Genomic DNA, 17,384 nt, shown 5'->3' with positions numbered 1-17,384 from the left:
AATACTCAAAGATTACGTTCATAATTCATTTGAAAATGTGATTCCATGAGCTATCGATGTGTGATGGGGATAGTAGTGAAAAAGAAATACTTGACAGAAACATGCTACTCGGTCTTTCTTTAAAATCCACTTGCTTATGTGTAAGGTAATGGTTGGGAAGGTGCGCTGCTGTTGAGGATCCCACCCTTGCTTGCTGAGCTCAGATGGATCATTTAATATTCATGAAGCATCTATAAAGTTCCCTGGAAACCTGCAAACTCTGACCTTTGACTAAGGAGTGGATCCTAACATAACCAGCCTTTCCAAGGGGTTATTAAATGAAAGATCAGGCAGGACGATGACAAACACTTTACCAAAATGGAGTCCTTCTGGTAATAGTCTTCGACTTTAGACTTCCTCCCTTCCCTAACACCACATTGTTTTCTACAGTCATGATTGAGGTCCACAACTTGGGTCTTGTTGCCATAGCAAATAGCAAAGTTTAGCCATATCCTACCATACTAAGTTGGGCACTTTGTGTGCAGAGTCTTTCCTGTTGTCTGTAGTCATCACTTCAAATTCCTGGGAAGCTCATTCTGGTTAACCTTTATAGTGGTCTTGCTTTCTTCTCCTTGTTTTAAATTGAGCTGTATGATTATTTTTTGCTTTCCATCTGACTTTAGATTTTGATGTTTTATCCAGTATTTTCCTCTGAGCATTCAGAGGATCATAGCCACTGTGACATTCTTTTTTTTTTTTTTAAAAAAAAGATTTTGTTTATTTATTTAAGAGATAGAGTTGCAGACAGTGAGAGGGAGGGACAGAGAGAAAGGTCTTCTGTTTGCTGGTTCACTCCCCAAATGGCCTCAGTGGCCGGAACTGGGTGGATCTGAAGCCAGGAGCTTCCTCTGGGTCTACCACTTGGGTGCAGGAGTCCAAGCACGTAGGCCATATTCTACTGCTTTCTCAGACCATAGCAGGGAGCTGGATGGGAAGAGGAGCAGTTGGAATATGAACCAGTGCCCACATGGGGTGACGGCACCACAGGCAGAGACTTAGCCTACTATACCATAGCACTGGTCCCGACATTCTTTTTTTTTTTTTTTTTTTTTTTTTTTTGACAAGCATAGTGGACAGTGAGAGAGAGAGACAGAGAGAAAGGCCTTCCTTTTGCCATTGGTTCACCCTCAAATGGCCGCCGCAGCACATTGATCTGAAGCCAGGAGCCAGGTGCTTCTCCTGGTCTCCCATGTGGGTGCAGGGCCCAAGCACTTGGGCCATCCTCCACTGCACTCCCTGGCCACAGCAGAGAGCTGGCCTGGAAGAGGGGCAACCGAGACAGAATCTGGCGCCCCGACTGGGACTAGAACCCGGTGTGCCGGTACTGCAGGCAGAGGATTAGCCTAGTGAGCCGCGGTGCCGGCCCGACATTCTTATCTTGATCAATGAGCAAGCTCTGCAATAAGTTTCACTTCCTGTCTGTTGATACCAGTGGAACTGGCCAGGAGACTTCTAGAGTTCAGAAAGCTAGCTGGCTCCGTGTGACTCCTGAGATCTTTTCCCTCATGCACATGCCATCAATTCTTGGTAACATATCACATGGCAACAAGTCACCAGGCATGCTACTGATTCAAGGTGACAGTGGACTCCTATGATGCTAATGCGAGATCCCCACCATCCCAGTTGCTCCAGATAACATGTTAAGACTTAGATATAACCTTTAAAAATAAAAATAAAAAATTAAATCTCTTTACAAGCCTAACTCAAATAGCATGAAAGCACATGACACACAGGGAATAACAAAGGAGCTGTTTAATCGAAGCAGACTGATGGGTAAGGGGGCAGTTGCAACACATAAAGTCAGACATGTGATGGAAGGAGTAGTTTATTTGCATCAGAAGATCTTAAGTTAGCTTCCAAAGTTGCACTCCCCGCTCCTGGTATCCAAGCCCTTGTTTACCACTCACCCTTTGATTGTAGGCTAAACCTAGTGACTGGCTTCTGACAAAGAAAATACAACAGAAATCATGAGACATTGCCTTCAAGATTAGGTTACAAAGTTCTGGTTCCAATTTTGTTCACTTTCCACTTTCTCACTCACTCACTCTGACGGATGCCAGCTACCCTATTGGGAGATGACCTAAGGTGAGACCGAGGATAAGAACTGCAGAAGATCTCCAGCCCTCAGCCAAAAGACAGCTGAACTCAGCCCACAATCGCATGAGCAATACCAGTAGCAGACCTTCCACAAGTGGGAACCAGCTAATGTATACCCAGATAGTTTACTGTGTTACATATCTGTTCCTGGTGGTACAAGTTATGATGCAGCTGTGTATGTCTAATATGACATTTAAGATCATAGGACGCATGATGATGACTTTTCAAGTCCCTGAGTAAGATGGGAAACCACGGCGAGATCTTGGGAAGAGGAGTGACGACTCAGTTTGCCAAAGGATTAATCTCAATGCACCGTTCTAGGGGAACAAAGACAAAAGAAGGAAGACAATTTGAGAAGCAACTGCTTTGGTTCAAGGAAACATGATGGATGGAATTCAAGGAAGTGGTGGCCGGAATACACGGAATTTTACAAAAAAGCTGATAGAAAAGAACTGGGTATGAGAAAGAAGGGAACAGTTTAAGAACACCTCCAATGTGCCCAGCAAGGTAAATCTGCATCTTCAGAGGTGGGGAAAGCTTTGAAAGACGTAGGTTTGGAAAAGGACAGAGGGAGTGGAAGCCCATTTTCTGAATTTCTCCAATACCCTACTGAAGCTTCATGGGATCCACTGAATGGGTGAGTCACGTGATCAGGAGAGAGATCCAAACTGCAAATATGAGTTTAGGAATATTCAGAGTATAGATAGCATTTAAAGATTGGAGTCTGGATAAGACTGTGTGGGCTACGTATCAACAGGAAAGAGAAGCCATCTAAACATCAAACTAGTTGCTGTCCCACCATTTGGAGGTCAGGGAGTTGTGGAGGAGCCACAGTCAGGAACCTGGGGGGTTCTACATGGCAGTAAGAACACCAGGAAAGTGGTTCCTGAGCGCAGGAAGTGGGCTTTCACGCCATGGTGTGAGGTGAGCCTCCTCAAACCCATTAAGACATCAGCACTTTACCTGTCTGAAGCAAACAGGAAAGAAAGGAAAAGAAGACAACTGAAACACAGTTTTCTGGAAGCCAAGAGGAAAAGGAGCTTTGAGAAGCAGTGTTGAAACTCATGCTATAAAACAAGGACTGAGAATGGACCTCTAGCTTCCACAGCACGGACGTCCTCGGGGGCTTTAAGAAGAGCCGCCTTCTACCGGAGATCAGGGTGGAGTGAAGAAAGGCTGGGCAGAGAGGCGTCTCAGAAAGAAAACGGGGGTGCTGGTGCAGAGGGAAGGGGAAGAAGAAGGAGGTCGAGAGACACGTTTTAAATTGGGAAAAATAACAGGAGGTTGTGTGCGGGTAATTCATTTAAAGAATATAAATAGTTGCCAGAAAATGAAGCAAAATTTGGAAGTAGGAAGCTATTTCACACACAAAAATAAGAGAAAAAAATTGCACTAATTTCAAGGAAGAAACTAGTCTGTCGTAATTATTTTGTAAGTAAAAAGAACAGATTTTTTTTATTAATTCTACCCTGAATACTGAGTGGAAATAGAAAACCAGGAGCACCACTGATGAGAAAATAATAAATTTCCTTATTACAAGATCTCTCTCTATCATCTACTGTCTTTCTGTATTTTTAAAACTAGTAATGAAATACTTGGGATTCTTCTATAAAAATCACACTTCATGAAAGATGGTTTGTGTCAGCTGACACCACTTTTCATTTCCCGCAATCTTTTCCATTACGCAGCACCAGATAGCTTTTTTTTCTCCATAGCAAGAGGTCTCAGATCCTAAGAACAGTCAGGAGAACTGTTGAAAACATGAAGATTCTCTATGCATACTATCCAGAAAATGACTTGGACGGTTTGGGAAAATGCCCAGGAATTTAAAAATTTTAGTATTGGATTTATTTATTTGAAAGGCAGAGCGACAGAGAGAATCTGAGATAGAGAAAGAGAATGCTCTTCCACCCATGGTTCACTCCCCAAAGGGTCGTGACAGGCAGGGCTTGGCTAGGCAGAAACCAGGAGCCAGGAATTCAATCCAGGTCGCCCATGTGGGTGCAGGGGTCTAAGCAGTTGGGCCATCTTCTGCTACTTTCCAAGGCACATTAGCAGGGAGTTGGATAGGAAATGGAGCAGCTGAGACTGAAACCAGTGCACATATGGGATGTTGGTGTCGGCTTAACCTGCTGTGCCACAAGAAGAGCCAGAATTGGAATTTTTAATACCCATGTCCGAACAGTTCTGATGAGTTGGTCCTGGTGGATGTGACAGACACCATGAATGGAATTAGACCTACTAATGCAGGTCCTTGTGATTATGAAGAAATAACCAGGCAGGCTGGCCATCATGCTGCACCTGCCTGAGCTGTGGACTGCAAGGAACTGAACACAGCTCACATGATCTCCAGACTCATGCTATGTTACTGCACCAAGACGGAGTGTCATTTGATTCATTCCATGTCACCTGAGAATATCATAAAGATATTTATTAACTTAGCCTTAACCGTTCCAGAATTATGTTTGCTTATGGGTCTTTAATTTGGAGTTTAGATTTAAATGAATGGGCAATGTATGTAATAACTGTTCAAAGCAATTAGGAATGCAGAAAATATTTGTTCTTAATGAGAAGAGTGTTAGTAATGTTAAGTAGCCATCACTGAACTCTTCAGAAAACTTGTACACTTTATGCATTACTTATATTCCTTACGAGTGAATCCCCTTCTACGCTTTTTGCTTCAGGTTCTGTGCATTTTAATAAGTCTACGAAAGACAAATGCCAGGAAGGAGGCCAACAGGACACCAGAATGCCCAAGATCAAAGTGAATTACTCACGTGTGTGTGTATGTGTATGTGTGTTCTGAGTAGTGTTAGTATGTAGAGCAGCAAATTGTTGACCTTGAAGAAATAATGGAGTGAAATGATAAGCCATTAGTGTTAGGATTCTTTTTTTTTTTAATGGTGAAGCATAATTTATTTTGTAAAGATATGCTTATTAGAAATGGGGAAAAGAGTACATCTGAGTATTAAGGTTACTTAATGACTGTAGAGAGACAATTAGTGTCATCAGGACCTATTGCTTCCCTGTGATTAGACTCACATGACCAGTGATGTCTGACTTCCCGTTGCATCATGCCAAACACATTTCAATGTTTACCGTTCCTTCTGGTACTAGGTATACATAATTAAGATGCCAAATTTCAACTTTTATCTGTAAGCTCTAACTTGTTAACATACAGAAATTTATATGGAACATTTTTTGGTAAATTAACGCCACTGTAATAAATTGGAATTTAAAAATGTCCCTTTATCCCTCCTCAGGAGATGTGTCACATCCACCTTTGATTCCTGTCAAGGAGTTCACTGTTTTTCTTTTTTACAGACCCTTTTGCCTCTACCAATGATATCTTGCTAAACCTGTCTTCAGCGCAGTTACTTTAGAATCTGCTCATGGAGTCTTCCATTCCTTTCTGGAACCAAGGAAAATTTGAAGTTCTGGCTCCAGATTTCTATTGTTCCTATTATATTTCACATGTTGTTCACACCACACATAGCTGTGGGCCCAGACCTATCTGCATGGTTGTGACTTTAGCATTCAGATGGGGAATGAATGCAGATCTTCTCTGGGCTCCCCCATAGCAGCTCAATCATCGTACCCTATCCTCCCTCTGCCATGGAATTCATCTGGGGCAAAAGTAATCGAATCCAATTATTTGGGGGTGGGCATTGTAGCATAGCAGGTGAAGCTGCTGCATGTGACGCCAGCATCCCACATAGGCACTGGCTAGAGTCCTGGATGCCTCACTCCCGTCCCACCTCCCCGCTAATGGCCTGGAAAAGCAGCAGAAGGTAGCCCAAGCGCCTGAGCTGCTGCAACCATGAGACCCACAGAGGCTCCTAACTTCTGGTTTTATTTATTTATTTGAAGACAGAGTTACGGGGAGAGGGGGGCTGCGGAGAGAGACCTTCCATCCTCTGGTTCACTTTCCAGATGGCTAAAACAGCCAGAGCTGGGGCGTCCTGAAGCCAGGAACCAGGAGTTTCTTCTGGGTCTCCTACATGGGTGCAGGAGCCCAAGCACCTGAGCCATCATCCACTGTTTTCCCAGGTTCATTGTCAGGGAGCTGGATCAGAAGTGGAGCAGCCAGGACCCGAACCAATGCCCATATGTGACACTGGTGCTGTTAAGTAGTAGCTTCACCAGCTATGCCACAGTGCTGGCCCCAAACAATAAATAAATCCTTTTTAAAAATAGATTTAATTATTTGTCTCTCTTCCTTCTGAAAGTATTCTGGGAGCACAGGAGGGAGAGGAGGAGTGGGGTCTGGAGAAAGAACACATCACATTAGCAGAATCAAGCAGCAGGGAACATTAGTAAATGACCTTGGGTATAACCAGACAACATAGCAGAACACGAGCTTTCTTCCCAAATGATGCATAATCCCTCAGAGAGCAAAGAAACTCGTTAGTCATGTTAACATGTATGAAATAATTCTGAATGCCAGGATGCACAGTGGCCATTGTTTACTGTCATCATACCTGACACATAGTAGGAAGTTGGCAGGTGAAAGCTAGAAAGAGATCTCTGTCCTGATCCTGACTCGGTTCTTTCGGCTCTTCTGTCACCACTTGGCCTCTGTCTGTTCTAGGCACTATTGCTCACACAAAGAGAGGGTGAAAGGGCTGAAGGGGATAAACAATCCTGTGAAACAAAACAGAATCTGCAAGCTGGATTTAGTTCTCTAACGGAAAGCAGTTGAGTAATGCTGCATGCTAACCCAGACAATATGACGCATGATCTCAGTAGGCAGAATTACGAAGAGGCAACAGGTTGAGCTCAAGAGCCTATATGCTCTCGTGGACTATTTGCTGAATGGACAGGAAACCACTGCTTCAGCTATGAACTTCCTTTGCTGGTGACAGAGAAAAGAACCACAAGATGGGAGACCCCACAGGCCTGTTTGGAGTACACAAACACAAACGGACACAGTCTTGTCTTCCCATGATAGCAGGAAGTGCAGGATGATCTCCGGGTGCTTGATGCTCACAACCATCACAATGGACTCAGAGATGCCCTTGTTGAGGGTGTTGGTGGCCCAAGAGGTACTTTTGCAAAGTTGCTTGTAGTGACGTTCTTGATGAGGTAGGTCTGTGAGGGGATGGGCCTTGAATTTACATCATCAGTCATGGCTAAGGTTCCGCAGGCTCCCTACTCCTCAAGAACTTAGATGATGTCAAAGAAGGAAGCAGAAGCTGTGAATGTCCTTTAAATCCTGATATTCTAGTCCCATTGAAGGCTTTTTGATAAGATTTTATTCCTGTGGACACACTCGGGGCACAGCATATTGTCCTCCAGGTATGGGGGTGGGAAATTACTTGCAGGAAGCAAGAAGAGTGCACTCACTCTTCCTTTTTTCTTCTCAGGAACCCAGGCTTGTCCTGCATGAAACTGCAGCTGAACCCAACCATGTGTGTTTGCAGGGAGACTTTTCCCACGGACCACACACCATCTGTCACCGGAGGCCTCTGGGGGTGTTTCCACTGCCTTCCTCTTCCCAGCACCAGCGACAATTCTGGCCCAAGAGGCCAGCACAGCCTCTGGGGCAGAAGTTGTCACCTCAACTGTATTCACGTCCTCCAGGAGCACAGGTACGCCCTCCTGGAGTGGAGGAGCCACTTCAGGGGGGTCGGTCCCTGCGGAACACATTGTTTTCTTAGCACTTTCCTGGGATGTTTCCTCTTTGCCCACCTTTGATTTTATTTGTAAGGATGTTTTGATCTTGACCTCCTTTGCTGTGCTGGGAATAGCCTGTAAACAAGGCTTCTGGTCTGGGTAAGCATATTCACATAGTCGCTTATACAGATCTATTTTCGGGCCTTTAGTGCTTAACCTCAGCTTTTGACCCCAGGCCCGCAAAATGTCTCTGTGAACCAGGTCGATGGGTGGCAGATCTACAGGTAACGGAGGAATTGGTACCTTCTTCCGAGGTTTTGGGTTGCCATCACACTGTCCCCTTTCCTTAGGACAGGCAACTTTATCATCTTTCATAGATCTTTTTCGTTTGTTCCCCTCCTTTTCTGATGTTCTTGGTAAAGATGTGCTTGGTTGAGTTAAGGCCCACTGTTCTTCTTCCCTCAACCATCCTGTGGCGGTTCTCTCCTTGCCTCTAGAATTCTCCATACTTGGAAGACAAATGAAGTTGATAAAAAGAAAGGTCTTTTCACTTCCACGATGGTCCCTAGCCTAAGAGTAGTGTTAGGATTCTAATGAAAGGTATGAGACCTACAATAAATACAGACACCAGAAAATAAGTCACATTGAAGACTTGTGGGAAATTAGCCCTTAAGTGTGCATTTGTTCATCATTTACAGGTGCAAAGGAACAAAAATGAAAAGTTTATGGATGCCTACTTGAGACAGAAATTGTGCTAGCAACTTAAACATAGTTCCTGTCTTCTGGGCGCTTGTAGGCTATTGTGGAGACACATGTGCAACCACAATACAGTTCCCCAAGTGCTAAGACAGAGCAATGGACAGAGGGTCTGAGAAAGCCTGTAAAAGAGTCCTGCTTAGGCTAAGCTGGGAGTTGGGAAAGCTTTCGGAGAAGCGTTTGCTGGGGAAGAGGCTGCTCAGGGAGGCGCAGAGTTGGAATGGAATTTAGACACAGGTGAGAGCATGCAGAGACACTGAGGTGGGTGTACTGTATATGCAGAACTGAGAACAGCCAAGGAGATGACGAAATACATGAGGGAAGACAGCGATCAGTTCACACGTGCTTCTAGGCCACGCCAAGGAGTTTGACATTTATTCTGAAAGTCCTGAAAGACCAATAAAATAATGGGCCTTGGACCAGACTCAGTAGTGTACGTATATTTGGTTTAAACCACTGTGCTGATAGAAAAAAACCTGAGTTAACAGTCAAAAGTGAAAAATTCATATAAAATCCAGTTCCCCACACTGAAAACAAGGAAAGCAAAGCATAGAGTGCTCAGGAGGGCGCAGGTGCCCAGAGACAAAGCCCACGTTTCTATCCATTCCTACCGACTTCAGAGTTCGTGGTGTGTTCAGCAGCCTCTGGTCAAGATAATCCAGGATGTGAAATGCATTATGTGGGACGGCCAACTGGTGGTCCACAGCATATCACAGAGATGTTAATGTCTGTGACGTGATAATCATCGGGAAAACTTCCACTCGTCCAAAAGCTTGTGGGAGAGGAAACTATATATTGAGATTTTTACAGTTCTTTTGGATACTTTTTCTGTGTTCGTCTCCTACATTGTATTACCTAATTCTCATGCAAAACAGATGTAATATAAGGAATAGCATCTCCGAAGACTCTTTTTTTAAAGATTTGGGCCATCTTCCACTGCTTTGTCAGGCACATTAGCAGGGAGCTGGATCAGAAGTGGAGGAGCTGGGACTCGAACCAGGTCCATATGGGATGGTGGCATCACAGGTGGCAGCTTCACCTGCTAATGCCACACCTCCAGCCCCCTCCTAAACTCTTTAAGCCAAGTGGCCCCACTTCCTCAGTGTGGTTCTGAGACATGGTACAGTCTTCACAGCTCACTGAATGAGTCCTGGTCCCAAAGAACTGGGCATTCAGACTCACAGACTGATGTGGGCGCTAAGTCCATCAAAATGGCCATGAAATGTTGGCTTTCATGGGAGGACATGGACTTTTTCAACTTTTCATCTGTTTATTGACCAAGATAGAAGAAATAATGAATATTTCTTGTGACTTTTAAAAAAATGTTAAGTTCTTTTTTTTTTTTTCTTATTTAAAAGGTAGAATGAGAGAGAAAGACAGAGAGAGAGAGAGAGGTCTTCCATCTGCTAGTTTCTCTTCAAATTTCTGCCGCAGTCAGAACTCGACCAGGCTCACAGGTCCCAAGCCATCTCCTGCTACCTCCCAGGGTACACATTAGTAGAAAGCTGGGTTGGAAGTGAAGCCAGGACTCAAAACCCAGGCATATCGATTATCAGATGTGAATTCCCAAGAAGCAACTTAACCACTATGTCATAATGTCCTCCTTTTATTTTTTAACTTTAAAGTTAGCCCATATTCATGTTTGAAAGCAAACTCAGGCCAGCGCCACGGCTCAGTAGGCTAACCCTCTGCCTACGGCGCCGGCATACCAGGTTCTAGTCCCAGTCGGGGTGCCGGATTCTGTCCCGGTTGCCCCTCTTCCAGGCCAGCTCTCTGCTGTGACCCGGGAGGGCAGTGGAGGATGGCCCAAGTCCTTGGGCCCTGCACCCTATGGGAGACCAGGAGAAGCACCTGGCTCCTGCCTTCGGATCAGTGCGGTGCGCTGGCCAGCTGTGGCGGCCATTGGAGGGTGAACCAACAGCAAAGGAAGACTTTTCTCACTGTCTCTCTCTCTCACTGTCCACTCTGCCTGTCTAAAAAATAAAAATAAAAAAAAAATAAAAAAAGTGAAAGCAAACTCAAAAAAATCACAAAAACAGAATTTTTTAAAAGATTTATTTTATTTATTTGAAAGACAGAGTTACAGAGAGAGGTAGAGACAGAAAGAGAGGTCTTCCATCCAGTGGTTCACTCCACCTATGGCCTCAACGGCGGGAACTGGGCCAATCTGAAGCCAGGAGCCAGGAGCTTCTTCCAGGTCTCCCACATGGGTGCAGGGGCCCAAAGACTTGGGCAATCTTCTATGGCTATTCCAGGCCATAGCAAAGAGCTGGATCGGAAGAATAACAGCCGGGACTAGAACCAGCACTCATATGGGATGCGGGCACTTCATGTCAGGGCTTTAACCCACTGCACCACAGCGCCAGCCCCAAAGACAGAATTTAAACAAGGAAAATTGCAGGTGTTCTGACAACCAAGAAATAACAGTTATTGAAATTTCTATGCATTTTTTGTAAGATACATGGAACTATAAACATTTTAAAATGATATTTACATTACATAGTAATGTTGGTCTGTGGAATAAACATACCAGGTAACATTCTAAATGGTTACATAATTGTGCTACAACTTATCAAATAATCCTCACCTGTGAGCCATACTAAAAGCAGGCACTGTGGTCTCTCACGAGGTTTCCACAGCACCCACGAAAGTGGCTTGGTGAGAGAAGAGCTGTTCTTGTTGATGTCTGCATGGGGAGAAGTCTCACTCAGCAGCTACCTTGCTTTGCTATCCTGTTGGCCATTGAGTCAGTACTGATTTTTCTCTATTAAAACATATGCCAAGTTCTTGTACATATAAATATTTTCACATTTTCCTGATGCTTTTCTTAATACAAATTCTTTCCAGTTGGAGTTTTGGTCAATATATGTTTTGAAATTGTTGATGTGTGATATCAAATTCTTTTCCCAAATTTGTCAACTGGTTGCTATTCCCTATAATTATTTTTAGTCTTTTTCATACATCTAAGCGAAAAAAAAATGTAGTAGGAGATTGGTTACTGTTATTGTGTATTTTCTAAACAGAATATTTTACTATGTTCCCTACCAATCAAGTGTTACCTGAGTGTTTATCCAATCTAAGTTCTATTTCTGGATCTTCTCTTCCAATCCAGTGATCTCCTTTCTAACTCATAGGCTTATACCACATTGGATTCATTAATAATTATATAAAATACATTTTAGGGGGCTGGTGTTGTGGTATAGCTGATAAAACCACTGCCTGCATTATCGGCATCCCATATAGGCACAGGTTCATGTCCCAGCTGCTCAACTTTCAACCCAGCTCCCTGCTAATACACCTGGGAAAGCAGCAGAGGATGGTCCAAGTACTTGGGCCCCTACATCCACATGACAGACCCAGATGAATCTGCTGGCTTTGGCAAGTGGACTCATGGATGGAAGATCTTATTCTCTCTGTCTCTCCCTGTTTTTCTGTAACTCTGCCTTTTAACCAAATAAATATATCTTTTTTAAAAATTAAAAAATAAAAACAAATTGTACTTCACATATTAATCCTAAGCCACAATTTCTGAATATTCTCTTATTTGTTCATTTTTATAAGAAAATTTAATTACGATACTGAGTTACTTTGTGCTACATTTATAAATTCACTTAGAATAAATTTACAAATTCATAATATTGAGTGTTCCTATGTGAGGGTCCATTTATATGAGCTTATTATATTAAAAAGATAAGGTTTTCCATATTACTTTCATATAAATCCTGACCATTATTTTTAGATGTTGCATATTTTGCTGTTGTTTTTATTGGCTATAGCATCTTTTTTGTTTTCAAACTTCAGCATTGTATGAATACATAAAAATACGGATTTAGACGGATTTTTTATCTGTGTTTTATATAAATGCCTTAGTTTTAATCTGCATCAGTTGAGTCTCTTAATCATACTGTAAGTAAATCATAACTGAGGCATTATGTTCTCAATCTTCCATGAGCAGCTGCTAGGTGGTCTCTGCATTATCAGACAACCAAGAAGCTTGTACTGAAGCGTGGATCACAGGACATACATGAGGTAACCTTGAGGGGTTATCCGCGTGCCTTCTGTCAGAGCCTTATATCCAGCACCTGTGATGAGGGATTATTTTAAAGAAATTCTGCAACTCTTGCATCTGATGTATTTCATATCATATAGCATACATATTGTGCATCATATAGCAAAATTCCTGCTCATGGTACCAAATAGGCTTTTATTTCCCCTTATATTCTGGAGTTAATCAATTCCCTGAAGTGATAAAAGGAGGCACAATAGACAGATAGAAATAGGAAGGAGAGCAGAGAGAGCAGTGCTCACGTGTGCCCTGAGTGTATTTCAGCACAACATCTGGAAGTAGCTGATTCCGAATAAACTTTACACCAAAGCACTCCTCAAAAGGCCTAGGAAAGGGGTCAGCAGTGTGGCGTAGTGGGTTAGGCCTCTGCCTACAACACCAGCACCCCATAAGTGTGCAAACTCAAGACGTGGCTGCTCCATTTCCAATCCAGATCCCTACTAATGCATCTGAGAAAGCAGCAGAAGATGGCCCAAGTCCTTAGGTCCCTGCACCCATGTGGGAGACGGAAGAAGCTCCAGGTTCCTGGCTTTGGGCTGGCTCAGCCCCAGCCATTTGGGGAGTGAACCAGCAAATGGAAGATCTCTCCTTCTCTCTCTGTGATTCTGTTACAAAAAAGAAAAAAGGGCCTAGGAGAATAAGGACATGATAAACTGACTTTGATTGCTAAGTCTGAAATTAAGGGGAACTCTTTCTAATGCTGTCACCTCACCTCTGGGGTCAAAGGGGAAACATCACCACAGGAAAGAACACTGGTGATAAAAAGGCAAATGAAACAGCTCTGCCAGTGGACAGTGATAAAACTACCACTGCCTTTTGCTCACTTTCTTTAAGAACAAATAAAATCACAAGGAGCAATTGTGGAAAAGAAAAATGGACTATCACAACTCAATGCAGATTTCAGTTACTATTGCAACTCACAAACAATTTTTTTTTACTGTTTCTCCTTAAATATTTGGTGGGGAGGGGATACCTGTTAATGAGTCCTTGGTGCAGCCTGTTTGTCGAAGTAAGGAGAACTAACATCTGTAATGTTGACTGGACTCTGTCTATGACTCTCAAGTTGCTCTATTTTATTTCTTCTTCTTGAAATGACAGAAGCTGCTGGCTGCTTCTTATAGGAGATGCAGGTTTCTGAGTGGCCCTTCAGGTTAGAAAGATTTAGTACGTGGGACCAAGAGATGATTCAGAAGAATAAGGTTTATCCTGGCTTCCATCATGATTTATCATGGCCCCGTACCAAATTGTCTAATTGTCTAAGGATTGTCTAATGCTTTAGACAATCAATGCTTAGACTTCAAGATTGGGAATTTATTTTGAGATGTCAATTTTCAGAGAGGGAGAAAAAAAAATGTGCAAGGCAATGATAATGTCCCACTTTAAAGTCCTTGTGTTTTTGCTTAAACGGTTATAATAACACATGCTGCAGAACTTTTCTATATTTATGTTGGAATTACTGCTATGTGCATATGCATTATTCTTGGTAGGATGGGCATCTTCAGATCTAGGGCATCCCACTATGATGACTGATTATGTTCCAGCTGGTCTTTCTCCACTTAAGGATGAAATTTTTACTGGAGTAAATTTAATCAGACAATCTTGTTAAATGTGGCACTGATCCCAATCAGCTGAAACTTTTTAAAAGAGAAAGAAGAAGAGGAAAGACAAAAGCCACAGCATTTAATATCATGAACTTCTCCAGTGTCACATCGGAAGTTGGAATAGTCTTGGGTGCGTATCCTGAATTGCTCCGTGATTTTTCCAACTGCTGTTCTCGGTTTTTAGTAAGTCGGACAGTATCATCAATAGCCACATCTCAGGCTTACCATGAGGCTGAAATGAAAGGTTGTCTCTATGCTCTTAGCCAAGTGCTGATTCAAGGGGGAGGGGCCTCCAGGATCCCCTGAATTATTATGTCCCCCAACGAGTGTCAAGAAGTGCCTTGCAGACCATTCGCCTCCTTGCGGCATGAGCTTCTTCCTGAAGTAAAGATGCCTGCATCCTTCACAGTGCCCACTATTTCCAGATTTCTACAGTTGAAGCCCAGAAATCTGTGTTTTTCACCCCAGATGATTCTTCTGCACAGCAGAACTTCAGGACCACTATCCAAATACTTGAATTTCGGCCGGCGCCGTGGCTCACTAGGCTAATCCTCCGCCTTGCGGTGCCGGCACATCGGGTTCTAGTTCCAGTTGGGGCTCCAGATTCTGTCCCAGTTGCCCCTCTTCCAGGCCAGCTCTCTGCTATGGCCAGGGAGTGCAGTGGAGGATGGCCCAAGTACTTGGGCCCTGCACTCGCATGGGAGACCAGGAGAAGCACCTGGCTCCTGGCTTCGGGTCAGCGCTGTGCGCCGGCCGCAGCGTGCCGGCCGCAGCGGCCATTGGAGGGTGAACCAACGACAAAGGAAGACCTTTCTCTCTGTCTCTCTCTCACTGTCTAACTCTGCCTGTCAAAAAAAAAAAAAAAACTTGAATTTCATGTTTAAAATACTCTTTTCTTATAATCCAGCAGTCCAATGCCTCTTTGGAGTAATTGACTCATGTTATCTGATGAGCGTGCAGCCTTGCTAACAAGGAATAAATGCACACTTGCGTTGAAGTCCAGACTCCAGGGCTCCCTTCTCTTGAGTCTCTCTCATCTCTTTTTTCCCTGCACAATCCCAGCTGGATTTTTCTGAGACACTCACTAATCACTCTTCTTCTCAAAGTCTTTTAGGACTTAACTATTGTCTGCATGATAAATTCTGAGCTTCTGAACACAGAAATCAAAACCACAGACCATGACAAATATACTCACATAACATGCTAACAATAGGGGAAGCTGGGTGTTGGGTATATGGGAACACTTTGTACTACTTCACATTTTTATTTTTTCAAATGCAAAACTATTCTGAAATAGAAACTTAAAAACAAGAGAATAGAGATGTTAAAACCCTCAAAGCATTCTTCCCCTACCTGTCTGCCCAGCCATATCTTCAGATTGTCCCTGACACTGTATGAGCACTGAAATGGAAAATCACCATTTCCAATAACTCACTGTGCTCTGCTCCTCTGCTCTCCCTCCTGTAACCTACTGATCTTGAACTTCTTCCTGTTGAAATCCTGCCCACTAGGATGGAACTCTAGAACCTTCTCCTCCGAAGACCCACTCCTAATCTCTCCAAGCTGGAGGAGACAGAACCCTGGTTTGTAACACTCTTCCAAAACCTACCATTTCCTTTTGGTTTTGCTGTGCGCTCTGTTAGGCTTTTAATTGCATACAAAGAATTTATCACCTCCTCATATCATGATCCCTCATAATCATGGTATAATTATGGAATCAAGAGGGTTGTTCTGTTGTGACCACTGAAGGAATAATATGATGTAATGATTCCCCAGAGAAACACAACGTGTGAAATGTGTATCTCTTGGCACTTTTTATTACTCTTGGGATGAAAAGGCATTCTTGCTTTATGAAAGGTGTGGGAACCTCAGGATGCAGCATATCCAATGCAACTTCTACAGCTGACGAACCTGAGCACCATAGCAGGCCTGCACAAATCATACTGCCAATAATGACACTGGAACTAGAAGTATGTTGGCCTGAATCTCTGTCCAAATTATTTATGCATTCATTGAGGGTGCCTCAAAAAGTTCATGGAAAAAATGGAATGAAAAGATGACTTTCTGTGTTTCAAAATTATTTTTAAATCCAAGCTTAGCTCTTTCATAATTCACATTTACATAAACTCTTTGAATATCCCTTCTATTTTATCATGAATTGGCATTTTTTTATTTCTGTATAAGCTTTTCTCTGTTGCAACAATGTGATATATATTCAACAATCACAATCTTACATGGGCATACAGGAGGCACCTAACCACATGCTTGGGAGACTGTGGTCAACCATGGTTCAACTGAATGACACTGGGCTCTGCTTCAGGCTGTGTTCACAGGCCATCACTATAGCTTGGCAATGAGGCTAAGGCTCCATTCACTTTGGGCACCAAGAGAGAAGTACAGCAATCACCAAGGCCTGCTTTGGGGTTGGGAGGGCTGGCATCAGGGGGGCACACCATTGACTTCAAGAAATAGAGTAAACTGGCCGGCGCCACGGCTCACTAGGCTAATCCTCCGCCTAGCGGCGCTGGCACACCGGGTTCTAGTCCCGGTCGGGGTGCCGCATTCTGTCCCGGTTGCCCCTCTTCCAGGCCAGCTCTCTGCTGTGGCCCGGGAGTGCAGTGCACCCCGGGGGGAGTGCACCCCATGGGAGACCAGGAGAAGCACCTGGCTCCTGGCTCCTGCCATCGGATCAGCGCGGTGCGCCGGCCGCAGCGCGCCGGCCACGGCGGCCATTGGAGGGTGAACCAATGGCAAAGGAAGACCTTTCTCTCTGTCTCTCTCTCTCACTGTCCACTCTGCCTGTCAAAAAAAAAAAAAAAAAAAGAAAAGAAATAAACTGTCTCATAATCATTTCTGCCCACAATTCATTGAGTATAGAAAACAACACGTAAAAGCCCAGCTTTATTGCTTCTGGTGGCGGGAGCTCCAAGTCACGTGGCAAAGTGCATGGACATGTGGGGAGGATAAGAATTGGGAACGATGATTTATCTACCATGGGTGTCTCAATAATTACTTTTTATTATGCATCTTTATATTTAAATAACTAAAAAATGAATATAATATGCCAACATGCATCATTTCTAAAGATAAAATTATGTCTTCCTTGTAACATCAACAGCAACTTGTATAATAAGAAATGAAAATTAACTGGATATAAATTTACTTTCTATGTAACCATTGTAAAATAGAAAAAATATATATTCAATTTT

The 17,384-nt window shown here is 43.4% G+C and overlaps 2 pseudogenes; one reads left to right on the top strand and one right to left on the bottom strand.

Moving 5' to 3' along the window:
• Positions 1-3,014: 3,014 nt before the first annotated feature.
• LOC127487333 (small nucleolar RNA U13) lies at positions 3,015-3,109 on the top strand (annotated as a pseudogene).
• Positions 3,110-7,347: 4,238 nt separating this feature from the next.
• On the bottom strand, positions 7,348-8,324 carry LOC100357355 (developmental pluripotency-associated protein 4 pseudogene; annotated as a pseudogene).
• Between the last annotated feature and the right edge of the window lie 9,060 nt (positions 8,325-17,384).

This window comes from Oryctolagus cuniculus, chromosome 16 (genome assembly GCF_051225735.1).
Source record: "Oryctolagus cuniculus isolate XC-2025 breed Fujian yellow rabbit chromosome 16, ASM5122573v1, whole genome shotgun sequence".
Lineage (NCBI taxonomy): Eukaryota > Metazoa > Chordata > Mammalia > Lagomorpha > Leporidae > Oryctolagus > Oryctolagus cuniculus.
This window is presented reverse-complemented; position numbering and strand designations above follow the sequence as displayed.